Here is a 23,556-nt window from a genome sequence, read left to right on the forward strand (position 1 = left end):
GCAAATGTACCCCTCCACACACACACACACACACACACACACAGAGCACTCCCTCCTGTCTCTGTCTGTGCCACTGGCCCGCAGAAGTTTGCTTGCCTGGCCCTGGGACATTTGAGCTCGGCCCTGGGATGACTTGGCTGGGGGTGGGGTGGGGGGGGTATTGCTTGAGGAGAGTCTTGCGTGGCAAAGGGCAGCCAGATTTCTCACTGTCAAATGAGGCATGAGGTTCACTTTGAACTCCTATCTCATCTAGGTGGAAAGCTCTACCTTCCATGCAAAGAACTCTCCCATGAAATGAACTCAGCCTCTCAAAGTCTCTTTGTTTAAAGCTAATTTAAGAACATTTTAAATGAAAAGGGGGTGCTAGAATCCCACCAACAGCTCACCCGGGTTCAAGTTTACATATTCCCTTCCTGATCCACCTGGGTGTTGTGCATCAGGGGCCTTAAAGTGACAGGAAGAATAATGAATGTTGTCAAGAGTGCAGACAGCTGGCTGCCGGCACCGCCCTGAGGTGGACACAATGGCTTCACAGCTTTGCTGACCAGAGTGTGAGAGGCGATGCTATCAGCGCCCTGGGCCCTCGGCCTTCCTCCTACCAGTGAGCGTCTTTCCCCATCTGTGACATGGAATGGGACCTACCTCGCAGGTGGCTGTGTGGATTCCCATTTGATGAGGGCCGAAAGCGTTGAGTGCAGGGCTGGGTTAAATCAGCTGACCTTGCAGGCTGTACCCTTAGCTTAGCTTAGCCTCTCAGCTGAAGATTTAGGTCATTTTAAATAGTCCTTTGTTATCTGAAAGGGCTCTGGAATTCTGCACCCACAATCTCCTTCCCTTCCCTTTTCTCTTCCCTTCTTCCCCTCCCCTCCACTCCCCACTTTTCTCTCTCCTTAGGTGAGGTTCCTGGAAGTGGCATGAATACATTTTGCAGAACTGGCTCCAAGGACAACCAGCCAGTCTCCTTCAGGGGGCTGTGATCTCTGTAGGAGGGGTGGGGGCTGAAGGTCCGTGACCCCTCAACACCTGCCCAACCTCCGCCTGACCCTAGCCTAGTCTCACCTGCCTTTTGGACGGGAGCCTCTCTGCCTGTGCACAGGAGCTGCTCAGCACCCACAGGCCCGTGCGGGTGGCAGCACTGCTCCTGTCCGGCAGCTGCTGGGGTCCTGCAAAGGGGCTGAGTTAGGAACCTCCATCTAGGGCAGTAGAGAAGCCTTAATTCCCCAGGGCAGTGCAGGGAGAGCCACAGCCTGCTTTCCCCTCTCTCCCTCCCTTCCCTTCTCTCTCATTTTCCCTGCATCCTCTCTCTCTCTCTCCCCTTTCCTTTTCTCTTCCCTCCCGTCTTGTTTCCATTTCCTCTAATCTCCAGGGCAGGCACAATTGTGCTGGCCAAGTGCCCAGTGGGGGTTTGGAGTAGGGGTGGTTTAGCTTCTCCTGCCCTGGAATCTAAGCTGCAGTGGGGGTGGGAGCCGGTAACAAGGATTTGTGTTTCTAGGTTGACCTCACCATTTCCTTTAACACACGAGTCCAAGGTGGCCGCACTGGCCGGTGGAGTTGGAGTGGCAGCTGCCACACTCACCAGGTCTCCCCTCTGTCTCTAGGGTGATGCTCGGGTGGGTGAGGATGGGGGATGGGCTTGGGGCCTGCAGCCTCCCCACAAAAGCCAACTGTCCAGAATTCGGAGGCCAACAGGGAACAGTCCCCTGCCCTGGCCCAGGTGTCTGCCTTCTGAGTGGGCCCGAGGGGCCTGGGCTATGCACCCCCAGAAGTGGGACCTGCCCCCAGGATCACAGAGACATCCTGGCTTGGGGGTACCATTCTCTCTGTGAGGACTGTCTGGAAGAGGGCAGGCATCTGGGCCTCACCTGTCCCCCTCCCTTGCGAGGGAGTAATGAAGGAAGTTCTGGCCACCCAGGCTGTTCTTCCCAAGGGACACTTGGCGAATGCAAGAGCCAGGACGATGCTAGATGGCACAAGAGCAATGCCTATCCAGGCCCCTCGGCTTCCCAGCCAGTGGCTTGTACCCTCTGAGCCTCTGCCTTTCCCCTACAGGGCTGCAGGATGGACTGGGTGGGACCTCAGGGCGGGCGCTAACCAGGGCAGCCACTGCGGTACTTCTGAACTTGCAGAGGGGTCAACCTAGACTTCAGCAGAGATGGAGCAAAACCACCTGAGCATGGGGGTCAGAGCCCGGGCTTAGGGATTAGGTGAGCACCTGTTGGAATCCTGGATCAGGGTCCCATGAGCCAGCGTGGCCTATGGTCCTTAGGCCCCCTTTCCACCCCTACCCCAGGCCCTTGCTGTCCCCTGCCTGGCGTCCCTCTCTCACAAGACTCTCTCCTTTTGCTCATTTGTCAAATTCTCTCACCACCCCCTTAAGAAATGGTTAACTCACCCTCCTCTTCCTAGAGCTCCCTGCTCCCATTGCTGCCCTTCCTCCACAGCACGGACACCCTCTGTGCCACCTGGTATTTCACCAACTCCTTTAGGCAAGGACTCCATCCCTTTTATCCCTTGCACTTAGAATAGCACCTGGTACACAGCAGGTGTTCCATAACTATTTGTTCAATACACTTAATAAATGGGGGCTGGAGCGGTGACCACACCTATAATCCCAATACCTTGGGAGGCCAAGGAAGGGGCATTGCTTAAGCCCAAGAGCTCAATAGCAGCCTAGGCAACATAGTGAAAAAATTAAAAATTAGCCAGATGTGGTGGTGGGCACCTGTGGTCCCAGCTACTTGGGAGGCTGAGGTGGGAGGATTGCTTGTGCCAGTAAGCTCAAGGCTGCAGTGAGCAGTGATCACACCACTGTACTTGATATGGTTTGGTGGTGTCCCTACCCAAATCTCACCTTGAATTGTAATAATCCCCATGTGTCAAGGGCAGGGCTAGCTGGAGATAACTGAATCACGGGGGGATAACTGAACAGTATGGGTTCCCCCATATTGTTCTTGTGGTAGTGAATAAGTCTCACAAGATCTGAAGGTTTTATAAATAGGAGTTCCCCTGCACAAGCTCTCTTGCCTGCCACCATGTAAGACGTGACTGCTCCTCTTTCGCCTTCTGCCATGATTGTGAGGCCTCCCCAGCCATGTGGAACTGTGAGTCCATTAAACCTCTTTCCTTTATAGATTACCCAGTCTTGGATATGTCTTTATTAGCAGCATGAGAATGGACTAATACAGTACTCCAGCTCGGGCAACAGAGCAAGACCCTCTCTCTAATAATAATAATAATAATAAATAATGATAAATGGTATGGCTTATGGTTCATCGCCAACGATGGAACCACATTTTGATCCTGCATCCGAGTTGCCAGAACTTTCAGGTACCCGTGCAGCAGAGATTTCCCATCTCTGGAATAAAGAGCAGGAGGAGGATGATCACTGCAAAAGCAGCCGGGGGGCCTCACAGGTTCCTACATCCTGGGAGTCTACAGAGAGAAGAAAAGGAAGCTGCGGACTCGCCCCCACCGCTCTGTGAAGGACTCACTGAGTTCTGAAAGCTTCCACAAGTGTCCGGGCAGCCCCTCAGCTTTTCACAGCAGGAAGCGGATATGCAGACAGCCACAGCTCATTGTTGCAGCCTGGCATGTTTCATTAGTGGTTTCACAATCCACACTCTGGCCATCTCTTCCTCTCTGCCTGCGGGGAGACACTGGGGAGGCAAGTTCTGCCCCACAGCCTTGCACCTGAGCTCCGTCTGCTCCACGTTGCCTGAGCTCTGGCTCCCAGGGAGCGTCTGAAAATGCCCTGGCCAGAATCCCTGGGGAGCTGTAGCAATCCTGAATGGAGCCTCATCCCAGAGTTCTCGTGTATTTCATGCAGGTGTGGCTTGAGCACTAGCAGTTTTTAAAGTTCCCTAGGGAATTCTAATGCACAGCCAAACTTGAGAATTGCCCTGTTAATGGATCTTAGTGAATAGAAATAGTATTAACTATCCTTTATGAAGCTGCTTCTGCCTGCCAATGCTTCTTCGCAAATGTCCCAAATCGAGCTCCTTCTGGAGGCCAGGCAGGGTGTGTAATTGGAAGAAGTGGACTGAGGGAGAGACGATAGAGAAAAGCGGGGACTGTGGTGAACTGGGGAACCACGGCCCATCCCAAAGGGGCAGCCACGGCTCAGTGCAGCTGATTGTCAACACCCCAGAAAGCAGATCCAGTGGGTGAGAGCCTCCTACGAGTTAAGAGAAACAGGAAATTTGAATTTTAATGTGAAATTTGCCAGTTAAAAAATATTAGCAACTCATGGAGATTGGATGGGAGGCGAATCATGCTCCTTGGTTGGGTGGAGCCTGTGGGTGCCCAGTTTGAGGCCCTTGCTTCAGGTCCATTTATTTTTTCTTTGCCGCAATGTCCATGGGAGCTAGATATTTCCTATTCTCTTTTTAGAGGTGAGGAAACAGACTCAGGGAGGTAAAATTGTTTCAAATTTGCTGAGGTAGGCAGAGTAATAGCTCCCAAAGATGTCCATGTCCTAATCCCTGCAACCTGTGATGTGCTACCTTCCACGCCAGGGGAATTAAGTGGCAGATAGATTTAGGGTTGCCGATCAGCTGCCTTTAAGAGACGGAGGTTATCATGGGTTGCTGGGTGGGTCCAGTATAATTACAGGGGTCCTTTAAATGTGGAAAAGGGAGGTAGGAGGGTCTGTGTCAGAATGAGAAAGACAAGACCAGTCTTTCCTGGCCTTGAAGATGGAGGAAGAGGCTATGAACCAAGGAACGCAGGCTTCTAGAAGCCAGAATAGGCAAGAAAATGGATTCTTCCCCGTAACCTCCAGAAGGAATGCAGCCCTGCCAACACTTTGATTTTAGCTCATCTTAGACTTCTGACTTCCAGAACTATAAGAGAATCACTTTGTGCTGTTTTAAGCCACTGAAGTTGTGGCAGTTTACAGCAGCCCCAGGAAATGAACGCACCTACCCAGCTAAATAAGAGACAGTGTCAGGATCTGAACCCAGGCTGTCTGACTGCAGAGCCTGAGCTCTGAGCTAGTCCCTGCACATCTGAAAGTATGGACACACCAGAGGGCCTGGATTTTCTGGTACAACCCTGATCTCAATATCTGCTTCTTTGTAGGAGGATGAGTTTGGGGAAGTATAGCCCTCAGCCTAGGGGACAAGAAGGGGATTTGCTCATCAAGTTGATGTCTACCCAATAGCTGTCGAGCCCCCATGTGGCAAGGACTCTTAGATGGCCCCAGGATCCTTTCTCTCTGTAGTAACAAGCCCCTGAGTGTGAGGTGGAGGCCCAGAACGCACCCTCCATTTCCCACCTCCCTTGTGGTTAGAGATTTGGATAAGGTCCTGTGGCTGGCATCAGGCCACTGGGGGGTACTCTTAGAGGCACGGGGAGGGCCGAGTTGGGGGTGAACCATCCTGGACTATGCAGACAAGGCACCATTTCTGGCACTTGCTGGCACCATTTCTGCCATCTTTTGGCAGCAGCAGGCCAGAGTGGGATCTTAGAAGGGTCAGCAGTCATGGTGGAATGGGGAGGCTGGCATTGAGCCTCTACTAGAAGCTGTCTTTGAAACATCACATCTTTCTCTCCCAGAAGGTCTGCCACTTGGATATTTTCATTTATTAGTTAAATGAGGTTTGGGTACAAGGGGCAGAAAACAAAACAAGCAGAAATCACAATAGCTTTTTAAAAAAGAAACTGAATTCTCCTGGCATATATTTCTTTCCTATAAAAATGAAGTCTGGGGCAGCATTCCAGAGCCAGGAGGAGGCTCCACAAAGTCTTTAGGGTGACTCATGACTCTGCCATCCTCAAAATTATTGCGTGAGCTCCAGCCATCACATCTTCTTTCCAGCCAGGAAAAAGGAAGGAACAGAGAAGGATGTCCCCTGTTCCTTTGAAGAACACTTGAGAAAACTTCTGCTCATCTCCCTGTGTCACGTGGCCATACCTCACTGCAAGGAAAATGTAGTCTTTATCCTGGGTGGCCTTGCAACCCCCTGAAAACTGGGGGTCTTACAACTAGGGCAAGAGAGGAGAGTGGATACTACTGTAGTCTGCCCGATCAGATCTGTTCCAGCCACACAGGGAGGAGCTGAATGGAACAGCATCATTCCATTTAAGGCAATTGGCTATGCGTTCTCGGACAAGTCACCTAATCCTTCTGGGCCTCTTTTTGCTCATCTGACTAACTAAAATCAGATTACATGGTTTTTAGTGTCTCCTTCAGTAGAATCCTTCTATGGGTCTAAGAATTGTCTCATTTTTAGCCAAAGACCATATCAAGATGTAGAGACACTGGTGGGTACTGCCTGAGTGCGGTATCTTCTGTGTCAGACTGACCAGGCTTCAGGTCCTGAGGGGCCCTGGGAAACATCCTTCCTCCTCTGAGCCGGGTCCCTCCTCCTGGCCAGACTTGGATGAAGGCTGTGGACGAAATGACTGTAAAGTTCCCAGCTTGCCACTCAGCAACTCCAGCAACGCCAGCAAATTACTAACATTCTATTAATAAAAACGACAGAGGAAATGCACCTGTTTCCTATTGCTGCTGTAACAAATGCCCACAAAGGTAGTGACTCAAACACCGCACATTTATTCCCCTCCAGTTCTGGAGGCCAGAAGCATGATATGGACTCACAGGGCTGAGGTCAAGGTGTCTGCCGGGCTGTGTTCCTCCTGGTGGCTTTCGGGGAGAGCCCGTTTCCTGCCCACTTGGGTCGCTGGCAGAATTCAGGTCCCAGGGCTGTAGGAATGACCTCTTTGGAGGGTCAGAAATGAGCTCCTGGGATTATATTAGGCAACAGGTTGGATTCAGTTTTAGGAACAGAATTACCATTTGGAAATTATGCTCCAAATTCTGCTAGATCTGAATTTTTTTAAGTAGCCAGTGCAGACACAGAAGGGCAGCTGTGAGCTGGGGTCGCAAGGAAACTTCGGGAAGCCGTGTCCATAGCATCCTCCTTCCGTGGATCCCGAGGAGACCTCTGGGCCCATCTGGGCCTCTCCCTGCCCAGCTTCAGCTGTTGTTGTTTCAGGCCCGCAGGGGGTCCCTGCCTTCCTAGATTGTCTCTGTCCCACTCCCAAGGCCATTCACTCTTTCTGGCACTCATGTCCCCAGACACGCCCCCTCCCACCCAAGGCCCAAGCAAGTGCCTCACAGCCCTGATCCCAGCCACACCAGAGGACAGAGTGGAATCTGGGAGTTAAACACCAAATGGCCAAGGGTGGTTTTCTGCTGAGACCTAGAGCCAAGGGGGCCATCAGCACCCGTTCTCTGAAGGCGGCTGGGAGCAGATCCAGGGCAGTTGAGCAGGTGGACTTTGGCGTCACCTTGCCCAGGCTCAAATCCCAGCTCCACCTTTGAGCTGTGTGACCTGGGGTATGTTGCTTAACTTCTCTGTGCCTTGTTTTTGACATTTGTAAAAGGTGGATCATGATAGCATTTTCCTCCCAGGACAGGTATGAAGATTACAGACAAAATCAATCCAACATCATTGGTATAAACCGCTTGGTTTAAGGGGTGCCCGGGACATCCACAGGGGCTCTGGTAACTGCGATTCCTGTTATGACCATGACAGGTTACTGCAGAACGCCCCACCCAGCTCCCACCCCAGTTGTATAGGCTGTGGGCTCCGCTTGACCATGTGTGTTGTGGGGAAGGAGACCCTGTTTTCTCCTGCGTTTGCAGTCCCATTCTCTTTCCTAAGGATTCCTTTTCCTTCTTTTTTTTTTTTTTCTTGAGTCAGAGTCTTGTTCTGTCGCTCAGGCTGGAGTGCAGTGGTGCGATCTTGGCTCACTGCAACCTCCACCTCCTGGGTTCAAGCGATTCTTCTGCCTCAGCCTCCCAAGTAGCTGGGACTACAGGCATGTGCCACCACACCTGGCTAATTTTTGTATTTTTAGTAGAGACAGGGTTTCACCATGTTGGCCAGGATGGTCTCGAACTCCTGACCTCAAGTGCTCTGCCCTCCTCAGCCTCCCTTCTGTTTTCCTTTTACAGCCCTTCTGAGATGTCTCTTCTTCGGCGTTTCATTCACTCCCTGCGGCACCCTGGATGCCTGTTCACAGCTCGGTCCAGATTTCTAGAGCTGCTTTTAAAGGGTAGCTGCCACCCAGTGTTGCTCCTTGTAATTCCCAGGTCCCCTTGCAGCCACAGTGAGCTTGTCCCCATTCTATAGACGGCAATAATCATAATAGTATTAGTAACAATGATGATACGAAACATTTGCTTACCACTAATTAAATACGAGGGTCTGTACTAAGCCGGTGTCCCTGTATTATCTCATTTCAAGATCTCCAGGGTCACAGAGGCAGCCTGTTTCCAGAGAGAGTAACTGAGGCATGGAGAGAGGATGAGGAAATGAACCTGGGAGACAGTGACTAGCTTGGTGTTCCTTACAAATGGGAGGTGGTGGCTGGAATAGGCCAGGCTGACCTGACTCAGAGTCCAGCTCTAACTTCTGTCACCGGATTTAAACGGGATTCTGGAGTTTTAATTTTCCCCAAGCAGACACTTCCTCCTTAACGTCACGATTTCCACACCTGCTGGACACATTTGGAGGTGGACAGAGATGAGGCAAAATTAAACTTTTTTGAGTTGAGTCTGGTTATTCTGGGTAGAGGATCTTGCAAAACCACCTTGCTTTGCTAGGAGAGACTTTGGTCGTGAAAGATAAATGTTCTGCTGTCTAAATCAGAGGTAGGATGCCCCATGCTGTGAATTGTGCTGCTTAGAAATATTGCTGGTTATTGGGTTGCTTTTAACAATTTGGTAAGGAATTTAAATCCCACATCAAATAAATGAATTGCTATTAGTTTACAAGAATGGTCTTGGATTTCCACTTCTTTCTAAATAAAGCCTCAGGAAGACAAAAGGGACATGGGGAAATTGCAGGTTAATTTTTTGGTGTGCTCATAAAATTCCAGGACGCATGCAAATGAGGGCAAAGATGGTCACAAGGATAAGAGCTTAAACTCTCTGAGAGCCTGCCACTGCCAACTCACTTTAAAAAATCAAATATATGAAAACAATAAACTTTATAACATAGCTACGGTAAATGGAAAACACGATCATTTGCCAACAACAGTAATAAAAATAATGATCATGATTAGTTACATATTTTGAGCATTTACTCTGTGGCAGGCACAGATGTAATGTTTTAAAACTGATGTTATCCAAATTAGCTGGGCACGGTGGCCCACGCCTGTAATCCCAGCTACTTGGGAGGCTGAGGCAGGAGAATTGCTTGGAACCCAGGAGGCAGAGGTTGCAGTGAGCCGAGATTGTGCCACTGCACTCCAACCTGGGCAACAGAGCAAGACTCTGTTTCAAAAAACAAAACAAAACAAAAATCTGACGTTATCCTTTGAAGCTGGTACCATTGTTTCCATTTTACAGATAAAGAAAATGAGGTTAAATTCTTCTTCCAGTATGTTAACAATAGGGGTATCCAATGAAGACATGAAACTTGCTTCACCCATTTTTTCATTTTTTCACCCATATCCTCCTCCTTTCTTCTAATTTCACCTATTTTCATCCTTAAAAGTTTAGAAACTTGACCCAGCAGCACCATCCTAGCCTAGGCTGGTGAACACCCTGTTCCTCACCCATCTTTTAGCTCCGAAGTGCCCACCACACCATGCCCATTGGTTAATGCAGCCTTCCCCATTGCAGTCCTACTAAGGAGGGCTGGGACAGGACCCACTCTCCGCCTTCCCAGTGTGGGGCACAGAGTGGGTTCTCAGCAGACACTTGCCGAACAAATGAACGAGGGAATCAGTGAATTAATGAATGAATAAAGCAAATGCAGAAGTAAATTCAGATTCAAAATCCACCAGAGGTGTTTCGCTACGATTTCAGTGGTCCCTGTCTTTGGTTTAGTAGTGATGTGTCTTTTTGAGGCCCTAAACTACTTTCCTAAAATGAGGCTATTAGGGAGTGGCAACCCTGGACCTCCCCCAGGGACTGTTGCAGAGATTAAACCAGTTAATATGCTAGTGTATCAGAACAGTGCCTGACCCAGCACAAACGCCCAAAAATGTTAATAACAGTAATAATAATATTTATTATTTTATTTTATTTTATTTTTTTGAGATGGAGTCTCGCTATATCACCCAGGCTAGAGTGCAGTGGCGTGATCTTGGCTCATTGCAACCTCCACCTCCCGGGTTCAAGGGATTCTCCTGCCTCAGCCTCCCAAGTAGTTGGGATTACAGGTGTGCACCACCACGCCCAACTAATTTTTGTATTTTTGTAGGTTTTTTTTTTTTTTGAGACGGAGTCTCGCTGTTGTCGCCTGGGCTGGCGTGCAATGTCGTGATCTCGGCTCACTGCAACCTCCGTTTCCTGAGTTCCAGCAATTCTCCTGCCTCAGCCTCCCGATTACCTGAGATTACAGGCACCTGCCACCATGCCCAGCTAATTTTTGTATTTTTAGTAGAGATGGGGTTTCACCATGTTGGACAGGTTGGTCTCGAACTCCTGACCTCAGGTGATCTGCCCACCTCAGCCTCTCAAAGTGCTGGGATTGTAGGTGTGAGCCACTGCGCCTGGCCTATTATAATTTTATATATGAGATATATGATATCTACCTATCATTACCATTTAAGACAAGTGATACAGGTTTCCCATGTACTGTAGCACTGTGAGATTTTATTTTAAAATAAATGCATTCAATTTTAAAAAGTGAGTTGGAAATAAGTAAATATCGGTGCGAGTGAATCCTAGATAGGATCCCAATCCCGAGGTGGTGTTCAACCCCTGGGGGTAGGACCTCAGGTGAAGGGTTACTCAATTTGGGGCAGCTTCCCTAATGATTGTGCCATATGCATGGCTGGCAGCATGGATGTCAGTGTGGGGAGGCCCAGGCCCTTGGAGGAGGCTGAAGCAGCCTTGTCTGGGACCCCAGGTGCGCCTCCAGCCATCTTCCCCACAGCCCCTTCTCTGAGCGCGCAGCCTTCACCCCAGACCCGGGCTGGTATTTTTAGCACACAGGAACCCTGCACGGCCCTGTACACTCTGACCAAATTTAGAAATCTCAAGAGATCTTTGCTTTTCTACGCCTTCAGAAGGAGCAATGAATGAAAAGGCTCCCAGCCTCCAGTTTAGTGAGAGCAAACCCTCCTGTTTGCAGGGCTGTCTCTGGTAGGGAACCCCAAGCTTTACTGTGCAGTGAAAAAAAGCCAGGTGCAGAATCCTGTGTGTGTTTTGGGTCTAGGGCAGCAAACGCAAAGCAACCCCTGCACCGTGCACGTGTGTCTGAGTCAGCACAGCCAGCAGTGGGGCGTGGAAGGAGCCCCCCGCAAGTGGGGGAGGAAGGGGCTGTGGAGGTGATTACCTCACGCTCATGCAGGGCTGAATATTACCATTTCCCCTGTTAAACAAGTGTGTATTACTTCCGAAATCTGACAACCCCAAGCACCAAAAGGTTTAAAAATATCTCAAGATTGTAAAGCCTCCGACAGAATGCTGAAACGGGATTGCACAGTTGACCAGGAGCTTCTGAGGTTGTGGCGGACCCTCCATGTTTCTGACTGCCGGACAGTCACAGCCCTCTCTTCCCTAATGCCACCAGATGTTCCCTGGGACACCTGCCCCCAGCTCTGGTCCACACAATGCTGCCCTCCGCCTCCAGACCCAGGGGAGGGGAGTGGCCAGGGCCGGCCAAGTCGAGCACTGTATGGCCCCTGGTTCAGGACATCGCTGGGACCCAGAGGCCGGAGATCTTCTGTTGGGATCTCCAAGGATCCCCTGGGACCCCCTGGGACTATTGTCCACCTCTGTGCCACCAGGAGAGGAGAGCCCCACTAAGATTGGAGTGACACCAGAAGGTGCAACCAAGAGCAGGCAGGGAGAACACAGAGTGCAGGCGCTGCCTGAGCCCCTGCCATGGGCTGTGTCGGGGGAGCTACTGTGGAACTTTCTGTCTATGCAGGCTCAGCAGGCTGCAGTGTGTGCCACCCAGCTCCTACCGGTGAACCTACAAACGCTGATGGCTAGATTATTTGCATATGTGTTGTTAAATATGGCCAATATTAAAATTAAATGGTACAAACATGTAATTAAAGGAATTATATTAAAAACAGAGTTAATAGCTCCTCAGGACACATCACTCCCTAATTAGCATACTGCACTTCATCACTCCCTAATTAGCATACTGCACTTCACCATGCCCCAGGCTCTTGGGGTGCCACCTCTGCTTCATTTGGGGGAAGGAAATGCTTTAGGTCTGGATGTGCATTCCTGTGCATCCTCTGGATAGCAGGAAATCTGCCAGCATGGAAATGGGCAAAGGCTACAAACAGGGGTCCCCCCAAAGCCATTGCTTCCCAGCATGCCTCTGAAAGAAGCCCTGTAACACAGGCAGGGGGGGCACCTGCTCTGCAGGACCCTAAGCAACAGGAAGGAAACAGGAAGGAGAAGGGGAGGAGAGGGGGAGAGGTGAAGGAGAGGGGAAGGAGAGGTCTTCGGCATACTTATGGTGAAAACCACATTTTCTCTTCCCCATTTCCCTGGTAGCTAGGAAGCGCATTCAATTAACGTGTATTGATTGGCTTGAGGAAATCAGGCTCCCAGAAGTCTAGGGCCTTGCCTAAGGTCACCTAGTGGTGGAGCAGGAACTGGGACACAGTTTTAATTTGACTCCGGAGCCCTGGACTGGCCTTGCAATCGGCGCTTCTTGTGCAGTGCTCACGGACACCTCAGCTGAATGAAGGCCCTGCAGGTGGCTGGACAGAAACACCCTGTAGCCCACATCCCTCACATTCAAGGCTTCTGTTTTGAGCACTCATTTCTAAGTGGCTTGCAACCTTGCAAGATGACTTGTGGAAGTACATGGGCACAATACTTAAAAACATAGAGTCGCGAGTTGAGGCAGGTCTGCCCTTTCCAGTTATTTTCCAATCCTTCTGATTACAAAGAGGTTTCTTATTTAGGGGTGAGCCTGACTTTCACACTCAGGCAGGCTCCACCGGCAGTCTCCTGTGTCCCAGTCTCCAACAGAAGTTAAAGACATGAGGAGGGTTCAATGCATTCACTTTGGGGGATCCCTCCTACTTATTAAGAAAATGATTTTCCATTTTTGGTAACAGTAGAGTTTTCTTTTAAAATTATTTAAGTAAATTTGGGGAGCAAATGCTACAGATAGTTATGGAAGGCATCCTGAGCTGATGGGCAGTTGTTGGATTTGATGGGAAACCGGGGTCCAATTCAATTTCCCAGAGAACCCGAGGCCTGGTGCAGGCAGGGAGGGTCAAGGAAGGGAGGAGCCCAGGGTCTGGCCCTCAGCCCCACTCAGGGAATGCAGCTGCCTCAGAAAATGCTGGCTTTCATATGTCAGGGACAAAAGGGACCCTTTTTTCTCCCCTTTTTTTAGTTAGAAGGAAAGCTTTGAGCCATATATAAAGACAGGCTCGCTGACTTATGGGAAAGTGGGCTTCTCTGCTGTCATTTCCTAGCTGGTATGCTTTAGCTCTGTGTCCCCACCCAAATCTCATCTTGAATTATACTCCCATAATTCCCACGTGTTGTGGGAGGGACCCAGTGGGAGATAATTTGAATCATGGGGGCAGTTTCCCCCATACTGTTCTCCTGGTAGCGAATAAGTCTCATGAGATCTGATGGTTTGATCAGGGGTTTCCGCTTTTGCATCGTCCTTATTTTCTCTTGCCGCCGCCAAGTAAGAAGTGTCTTTCACCTCGCGCCATGATTCTGAGGCCTCCCCAGCCATGTGGAACTGTTAAGTCCAATTCAACCACTTTTACTTTCCAGTCTCGGGTATGTGTTTATCAGCAGTGTGAAAACCGACTAATACACTAAATGTCATGTGTCTGGAAGTGCGAACGATCCCTAAATAGGTGAGAATCATGTGTTTCTGCTACACTCTGTTTCAGCAATGCAAGTCTTAGGATGGATTAGATCAACCTTAAGTAATAAGAACAAACCCAGTCTTCAGAAAACTTTTGCGGGTTCCAATAGCATTTACTACGGGGCCTGGTGAAACATGAGCTTTGTTTCATCCGGCTGCTGCTTTGCGGGAGGATGGAGCAGAGCAGGAGGGGGCATGGCTCCAGACAGGTCGGGAACATTCTCAGAGCTGGGCCCCTGGATGACCCTCTCCTGGTCAACACAAATACAGACCCCCACCCTGGCAAGAGGGGAGAGGCACTGCCATGATTTCAGTTTGTCTTCTGTCCGGTTCTGGCGACCTCTCAACAGTACTGTGGTCCTTGGGGCATGTGCACTGGGAGTGGGGGGCTTTTCGCTCCCCTCTGAGGAGATTCTTTCTCCCCCCAGTGTTGATTCATTCTCATTTCATTAAACTTCAAGTTTTAAAAATGAGAACTGTCCAACCCAAGTGTCCATCAATAGATAAACAGTTAAATAAAATGTGATCCCCCTCATGCAAAGGAAAATTATTCACCCTTAAAAAGGTAAAAAAATTCTGACACAGGCTATAGCATGGATGAACCTCAATAAATTGTGCTCAGTGAAATAACCCAGGCACATAGAGTAGTGAAATTCATAAGGGATGGGAAGGAGAATGGAGGTCTCCAGGGGCTGGGTGGACGGGGATAGGGAGTTAATGTTTAATGGGGGCAGAGTTTCAGTTTGGCAAGATGAAAAGAGTTCTGGAGATGGGAGTACAACAAGGGGAATGTGCCTAACACCCATGAACTGTACTTATCATGGCTAAGATGGCCAATTTTTTTTCTTTTTTTTTAAGGCAGAGTCTTGCTCTGTCACCCAGGCTGGAGTGCAGTGGCGTGATCTTGGCTCAATGCAAGCCTCACCTCCTGGGTTCACACCATTCTCCTGCCTCGGCCTCCTGAGTAGCTGGGACTACAGGCACCCACCACCACCCCCAGCTAATTTTTTTGTTTTTTTTTAGTAGAGACGGGGTTTCACTGTATTAGTCAGGATGGTCTCGATCTCCTGACCTCGTGATCTGCCCGCCTCGGCCTCCCAAAGTGCTGGGATTACAGGCTTGAGCCACCGCGCCCGGTAAGATGGCCAATTTTATGTGTATCTTCCTACCACTTACAAAAAGGATACCATCAAGAGCAGTGGAAGTCTGTTTGCCAGCGTGCTGGGTCCTAACAAAAGACCCCACTGACTTCAGTCCTACCCAGTTTGCTCACTGCAGCCTGCTCTGGGCTCTGATGTTCATCATGGCTTGGAGTTGCTTCCCCCGACAGAGTACAGAGTAGCTGAAAGTCCACTGTTAGCAGGTTATTGGAGGAGAGCACTTACCAGCGGCCCGCCTCTGCTGACTGCTGTGCCAGGCTGTGTGAAGCACTGTACTCCCATTCTCAACACAGCCACAGAGGACAGCCTGTGGTCACCCCTGGGGAACAGCAGACAGCCGAGGCTCTGACGGGCTGTCCAGAAAGTGGCAAGGAAAAAGAGAAAATAATGCAACTACATAAATAATAACATTACATGTAAGTGGTCCAAATATACCAACTGAAACACAAAGATGGTTGGACTGGATGAAAAAGAAACTGTATAAATAATAAACACCTATTTTAAATATGAAGATATGTCATTTAAATAGAATAGAAATAAGTAAATATAAGTATATAGAGAGTAAAGAGAAAATAACCAGAATAAAGAAATAGAAATTTTAAAACATGTCCTCAATCTGATAAAGAGTACCTACAAGGGTACTTGATATGATTTTGATTTTCTTCAATTTATTGAGACTTGTTTTGTGGCTTATCATATGGTCTGTCCTGGAGAATGTTCCTTGTGCTGGTGAAGAGTGTATATTCTGCAGTTGTTGGGTAGAGTGTCCTGTAAATAGCTGTTAAGTCCATTTGTTCTGGGGTATAGTTTAAGTCCATTGTTTCTTTGCTGATTTTCTTTCTTGACGACATGTCTAGTGCTGTCAGTGGAGTACCGAAGTCTCCTACTACTATTTTGTGTTGCCATCGATCTCATTTCTTAGGTCTAGTAGTAATTGTTTTATGAATTTGGGAGCTCCAGTGTTAGGTGCATATATATTTAGAATTGTGATATTTTCCTGTTGGACTCATCCTTTTACCATTATATAATGTCCCTCTTTGTCTTTTTTTTCCCCACTGTTGTTGTTTTTAAGTCTGTTTTGTCTGACATAAGAATAGCTACTCCTGCTTACTTTTGGCTTCCATTTGCATGGAATATCTTTTTCCACCCCTCTACCTTAAGTCCTATGTGTTAGGTGAGTCTCTTGAAGACAGCAGATACTTGGTTGGTAGATTTTTAGCCAGTCTGCCATTCTGTATCTTTTAAGTGGAGTATTTAGGCCATTTACATTCAAGAAGAGCCTGCATAGCCAAAGCAATACTAAGCAAAAAGAACAACTCTGGAGGCACACATTACATAGTCTTCAAACTATACTACAAGGCCATCCTTATCAAAACAGCATGATTCTGGTATAAAAACAGGTATGTAGACCAATGTAACGTAACAGAGAATCCAGAAATAAAGTCCAGTACTTAAAGCCAACTGATCTTTGACAAATCAAACAAAAATATAAAGTGGGGAAAGGACACCCTATTCAACAAATGGTACCGGCTTAATTGGCAAGCCACATGTAGAAGAATGAAACTGGACCCTCATCTCTCACCTTATACAAAAATCAACTCAAGATGGATCAAAGACTTAAATCTAAGGCCTGAAACCATAACAATTCTAGAAGATAATATTGGAAAAACTCTTCTAGACATTGGGTTGGGCAAAGAGTTCATAACCAAGAACCCAAAAGCAAATGCAACAAAAACAAAAATAAATAGATGGGACTTAATTAAACCAAGAAGTTTCTGCACAGAAAAATAAATAATCAGCAGAGTAAACAGGCAACCCACATAGTGGGAGAAAATATTTGTAAACTATGCGTGTGACAAAGGACTAATATTCAGAATCTACAAGGAACTCAAACAAATCAGCAAGAAAAAAACAAATGATCCCATCAAAAAGTGGGTAAAGAACATGAATAGACAATTCTCAAAAAAATATATAAATGGCCAACAAACAGATGACAAATGCTCAGCATCACTAATTATCAGAGAAATACAAATTGAAACCACAATGAGATGCCACCTTACTCCTGCAAGAATGGCCATCATTAAAAAATAAAAAAAATAGATGTTGGTGTAAATGTGGTAAAAAGGGAACACTTTACTGCTGGTGGGAATGTAAACTAGTATAACTAGTATGGAGAATCCTTAAAGAACTAGAAGTAGAACTACCATTTGATCTAGCAATCCCAGTACTAGGTATCTACCCAGAGGAAAAGAAGTCGTTATATGAAAAAGACACTTGCACATGCATGTTTATAGCAGCACAATTTGCAACTGCAAAAATATAGAACTGGCCTAAATGCCTATCAACCAATGAGTGAATAAACAAAATGTGGTATATACAGCCATTAAAAGGAATGAAATAATGGCATTCAGAGCAACATGGATGGAGTTGGAGACCATTATTCTAAGGGAAGTAACTCAGGAATGGAAAACCAAATACCGTTATGTTCTCACTTATAAGTGGGAACTAAGCTATGAGGACACAAAGGCATAAGAATGATACAATGGTCTTTGGGGACTCGGTCGGGGGGAAGGGTGGAAGAGGAGTGAGGGATAAAGGACTCCGTATTGGGTACAGTGTACACTGCTCAGGTGATGGGTGCACCAAAATCTCAGAAACCACCACCAAAGAACTCATCCATGAAACCAAAAATCACCTCTTCCCCAAAAACTCTTGAAATAAAATGTAAAAAAGAGTACCTACAAAAACTTACAGCTAGCATCATACTTAATGGCAAAAAAACTCAATGATCTTCCTCTAAACTGGAAACAAGGCAAAGATGTCCGCTCACAGCACTCCTATTCAACATCATGTCCGAGGTCCTAGCAAGTGCCATATGGCAAGAAAATTAAAACAGACACATACAGTTTGGAAACGGAAACATAAAACAGTCTCTATTTGCAGATGGCATGATTATCTATATAGAAAACCCCAAGGAATCTACAAATAAACAATTTCAACTCACATGTGAGTTTAGCCAGGCTTCAGGTTACAAGGTCAATGAACAAAAATTAACTATACTAGCACCAAAAAATTGGAAATTGAAATTGCAAAAACAGTACGATTTATTTATTTATTTATTTTTTTAATAAAAAACTTGTATTTACTTAGAAGCATTCAGAATGTCAACAAAACAGCTGCTACTTTTTTTATTTTGAGAATTACAGAGTGGTATTCAGTTAACAGAACAATTACTTCGTATAAGCTGCATCAGAGAAAACTGAAGATGAAAAAACTACCATCCCCATATATAACTAATTTGTGCTGTGCACCAACAAGAACCTGCTTTAAATTTCCATGCCAATTTACAACCCCCATACTGTACCAGGCAAGGTTAGTGGTTATTGAAAATACCACCAGGACAGGGCTATCTAAAGACACATTTGGTAGTGTGTTAACCATACAGAAAAAGACATTGTACAGTTTAAAAACAAATCTTACACAGCCTTACATTTCAATTTTTTTCTTTAAAAGGAGTGAGTTGTGTACAGGGGTGTTAAATGCTTTATAGACAAGAAAAAAACTGCGCTAGAACCAACTTATTCATCATCATCATCATCTTCTTCATCTTCATCTTCTTCATCTTCCTCCTCCTCCTCATCCTCTTCATCTTCCTCATCTTGCTCCTCTTCCTTCTTTTTCTTGCTTTTTTTCAGCCTTGACAGCTCCCTTTTTTGCTGCATCAGGCTTTCCTTTAGCTCGATATGCAGCAATATCCTTTTTGTATTTTTCCTTCAGCTTCGCAGCCTTCTTTTCATAAGGCTGCTTGTCATCTACAGCAGTGTTATTCCACATCTCTCCCAGTTTCTTCGCAACATCACCAATGGACAGGCCAGGATGTTCTCCTTTGATTTTTGGGCGATACTCAGAGCAGAACAGGAAGAAGGCTGAAGGAGGCCTCTTGGGTGCATTGGGATCCTTGAACTTCTTTTTTGTCTCCCCTTTGGGAGGGATATAGGTTTTCATTTCTCTTTCATAACGGGCCTTGTCCGCCTTCGCCATATCCTCAAATTTTCCTTTCTCTTTAGCAGACATGGACTTCCACCTCTCTGAGCACTTCTTAGAAAACTCTGAGAAGTTGACTGAAGCATCTGGGTGCTTCTTCTTATGCTCCTCCCGACAAGTTTGCACAAAAAAATGCATATGATGACATTTTGCCTCTCGGCTTCTTAGGATCTCCTTTGCCCATGTTTAGTTATTTTTCCTTAGTGAGGCACAGTCGCCCAGTGTCCGTCCGGCTCTCACTTGCCCCGGCGCTGTCTCTATGGAGCTCAATGTACTGCAATGGCTAACAGTATGATTTATAACAGCACTCTCCCTAAAGGAAAATCCATGACAAACTTTGATACAGATCCAACATCTGTGCAAGACGTCTACAATAGATATAAAAAGATGATGAAAGAAATCAAAGAAGGCCTAAATGATTGGAGGGATACACTCTTCTGTTCACGGATTGGGAGACTCAGTATTGTTAAAGTGTAAAATTCTTTCCAAATGGATCTAGAAATTCATTCCCCCAAAGATCTCAGCAACATTTTCTTTTTGCATAAATTCACAAGTGGATTTGAAAATTTAGATGGAAAGGCAAAGGATTCAGAATCACCAAAAACAACTTTAGAAAAGAAGAACAAAGCTGGAGGACTTGCATTATCTGAGTTTGAGGCTGACTATATGCTGTCATCATCAAGACAGCCTGGTTCTGATGAAGGACTAGCTTGGGAAAGAATGGAGCTAAAACGCCCACACATGTGGCCAATACTATTTTTTTTTTTTTTTTTTGAGACGAAGTCTCACCGTAGTCTAAGCTGGAGTGCAGCAGCGTGATCTTGGCTCACGACAACCTCCGCCTCCATGGTTCAAGCCGTTCTCATGCCTCAGCCTCTGAGTAGCAGGGACTACGGGTGTGCGCCGACACACCCAGCTAAGTTTTTGTATTTTGGTAGAGATGAGGTTTCACCATGTTGCCCAGGGTGCTCTCAAACTCCTGAGCTCAGGCTATCTGTCCGCCTCGGCCTCCCAAAGTGCTGGGATTACAGGCGTGAGCCACTGTGCCTGTCAATACATTTTAACACAACTGCAAAGAGAAGTCAAGGGACAAGGGATAGTTTTTAAAATAAATGGTGCTAAAACAATACATCAACCATGTGCGGAAAAGCGAACCTTGATCCACACCTTGGGTCATAAGCGCTATTTGGCTCAAAATGAATCACAGACTTAAATGTAAAACATAACATTATAAAACTTCTAGAAGTAAACCTGGGAAAAGACCTTCGTGACCTTGAGTTATGGAAAAGATTTCTTAGATATGACATCAAAAGAATGATTCATTGGCCAGGCGCGGTGGCTCACATCTGTAATCCCAGCACTTTGGGAGGCCACGGTGGGTGGATCACAAGGTCAGGAGATCGAGACCATTCTAGCCAACACGGTGAAACCCCGTCTCTACTAAAAATACAAAAAATTAGCCGGGCGTGGTGGCAGGCACGGTGGCGGGTGCCTGTAGTCCCAGCTACTCGGGAGGCTGAGGTAGGATAATGGCGTGAACCCGGGAAGCGGAGCTTGCAGTGAGCCGAGATCATGCCACTGCACTCCAGCCTGGGCAACAGAGCAAGACTCTGTCTCAAAAAAAAAAAAAAAAAGAAAGAATGATTCATCAAAGAAAAACAGCAGATAAATTAGACTTCATCAAAATTGAAAAAAAATTTTGCTGTTTGAAAGACACCATTAAGTGAATGAACAGACAAGACACAGACTGGAAGAAAATATTTACAAAACATATGTCTGATAAAGAACTTGTGTCCAGAATACATAAATAACTCTCAAACAACCCAGAGTATAAAATGTCAAAAGCTATGAACAGGCACCTCACAGAAACCATCTGCAGATGGCAAATAAGCATGTGAAAAGATTTTCCAAATCATTGGCTATTAGTGAAATGCAAATTAAAACTGCAGTGAGATGTCACTACATGCGTAGTAGAAAAGCTAAAATTAAAAACAAAAACAAGGCCGGGCACAGTGGCTCACGCCTGTAATCCCAGCACTTTGGGAGGCCAAGGTGGGCGGACCACAAGGTCAGGAGATCGAGACCATCCTGGCTAACATGGTGAAACCCTGTCTCTACTAAAAACACACACACACACACACACACACAAAAATTAGCCGGGCGTGGTGGTGGGCTCCTGTGGTCCCAGCTGCTTGAGAGGCTGAGGCAGGAGAATGGCGTGAACCTGGGAGGCAGAGCTTGCAGTGAGCCGAGATCACAGCCACTGCACTCCAGCCTGGGAGGCAGAGCCTGACTCTGTCTCAAAATAAATAAATAGAAAAATAAATAAATAAGTAAAATAAAAATAAAAATGAAAACAAAAGTGTGACTGGGCGTGGTGGCTCACGCCTGTAATCCCAGCACTTTGGGAGGCCGAGGCCGGTAGATTACTTAAGATCAGGAGTTCAAGCTCAGCCTGGCCAACATGGTGAAACCCCATCTCTACTAAAAATACAAAAATTGGCTGGGCGTGGTGGCACACACTTGTAGTCCCAGCTACTCGGGAGGCTGAGGCAGGAGAATTGCTTGAACCCGGGAGGCAGAGGTTGCAGTCAGCAGAGCTCACGCCACTGTACTCCAGCTTGGGTGACAGAATGAGACGCTGTCAAAAAAAAAAAAAAAAAGAAAGCCTGACAATGCCAAGTGGTGGCGAATATTTCTGATGGGGCAGTGGGCATGCTCGAACCTTGCTGGTGGGAGTGCAGAGTGGTGCATTCACGTCAGAAGACGGTTTGGCAATTTCTTATAAACATACATCTACCTAGTGACTTAGAAATCTCACCCCAGGTATTTGCCCAAGGGAAAGAAAAATGTCTGTTTACACAAAACCTGTATGCAAATGTTTATAATGGCTTAATTCATAAACCTCTCAAATTGGAAAGAAAGCCAACGTCCTTGAACTGGTGAATGATAAAGCAATTGTGGAGTGATCAGACAATGGAATATCACTCAACAATCAAAAGAAAGGAACAGTGAGCCACCAAACAGCACGAAGACATCTCGAAGTCATTTGTTGAATGAAAAAAGCCACACGCAAATATATAGTGTAGGATTCCAGCTATGTGACATTCTGGAAAAGACAAAACTATATAGGACAATTGAAACAAAATCTGATGCTGGGAGCTGGGAGTAGGGGTAGTGCTTGACTACAAACGCGTATTACAGAACCAAACTGGGGTCTGTTTGCCATAGTCAAACTGGACATTTACACCAAGGTTTCCAGTGATAGGAAGAAAGGTTTTTATTGTAGGGTGTCGAGTATGGAGAACTAGGCAGCTGAATGTTTAAATTCTGACCTCCCCGATGACTTGCAGGTAACGATTTTTAAAGGTGGGTGGAAAGTAACAGTTACAGGCAAAATTATAAATTAATATAGAAGGTTCTATTGTTGGCTGATTTAGACTTAAAAGGGCAGGATGTCTTCAAGTGCAGCCTTACAGGTGGTACATAGATTCAAAGATTTTCTGATTTGCAATTGGTTAAGGAAGAGAAGCTTTGTTTAATGATCTGGGGTTGGTAGAAAAATGTTCACTGGCTAGGGGGAGTGACCGCTTAGAACAAAGGATGATGATTAAAGTTTAGTTTTTACTTTTCTTAAATTTGAGGTTTATGTGTCTGGATCTGTCTGATGGGAGATCTTAGAGGGATTCTGAGGTTTTGAACGACTTAGTAACATATGTTAAGATGTGTCTTTGGGTTTTACAGGGAAAGTAAACATTTTGGGGACTTTAACTTTTTTAGTTATTGTCTTAGGTTATTATTTTGTTTTAGTAAGTTCTTTACTTTCAGGGCTAGCTAGGTGTCTGGGTTTCTTTTTGAAGGAACTCAGGGCTTTTTACGTGTGGGGTCCACAGGCCCCTAAAAAGGGGTCCCTGTTCTAATTTTGGGAGCACAGTGGGATGCCTGGGGTGATGGAGGTGCCCTGTGTCTTGGTTGAAGTGGTGATTACATGACCATTCATTTGTCAAAACTCATAGATACTTAAAAGGGGGAATTTTACTGTATGTAAGTTATACCTCAGAAAGGTTTTTTAAAGACTTAAAAATATGTAAAACAATGCATTGTTGGAAAATTGCACTAAGAAGAATTCTGCTTTGCACGTCACTGAGCTCAAAAGCTGCGTGAGGAAACCCTTCCGTTTGCCCAAGTGGAGGCTTCACCTTCTCACGACTGATTTCTGATTCTTTATGGAATTAAAAAAACATATCTATCAGGAACTATCTACCTGTCTGCATCCATCCATCCAAACGTCTGAAGTCATCCTACTCATGGCAATACATGGTAAGGATAATTTTTAAAAAGCACCAGTTGCACTTATTTGGAAATGGGCCTGTATCACCAAGGGTGGAATATCACCCAGATATAAGACCAAACAAGCTCCAAACAAACTCGCAGAGTCAGACAGATGAGTTGATGAATCCTGCCCACGCTCCACGTGACCGCATCTGCCTCCAGGTGGAAGAGGAAACTGTGTAGTCAGACCC

The 23,556-nt window shown here is 46.5% G+C and overlaps 1 pseudogene; it reads right to left on the reverse strand.

Moving 5' to 3' along the window:
* Positions 1-18,211: 18,211 nt before the first annotated feature.
* Positions 18,212-19,296, reverse strand: LOC129022030 (high mobility group protein B1-like; annotated as a pseudogene).
* Between the last annotated feature and the right edge of the window lie 4,260 nt (positions 19,297-23,556).

This window comes from Pongo pygmaeus, chromosome 21, assembly GCF_028885625.2.
Source record: "Pongo pygmaeus isolate AG05252 chromosome 21, NHGRI_mPonPyg2-v2.0_pri, whole genome shotgun sequence".
NCBI classification, from domain to species: domain Eukaryota; kingdom Metazoa; phylum Chordata; class Mammalia; order Primates; family Hominidae; genus Pongo; species Pongo pygmaeus.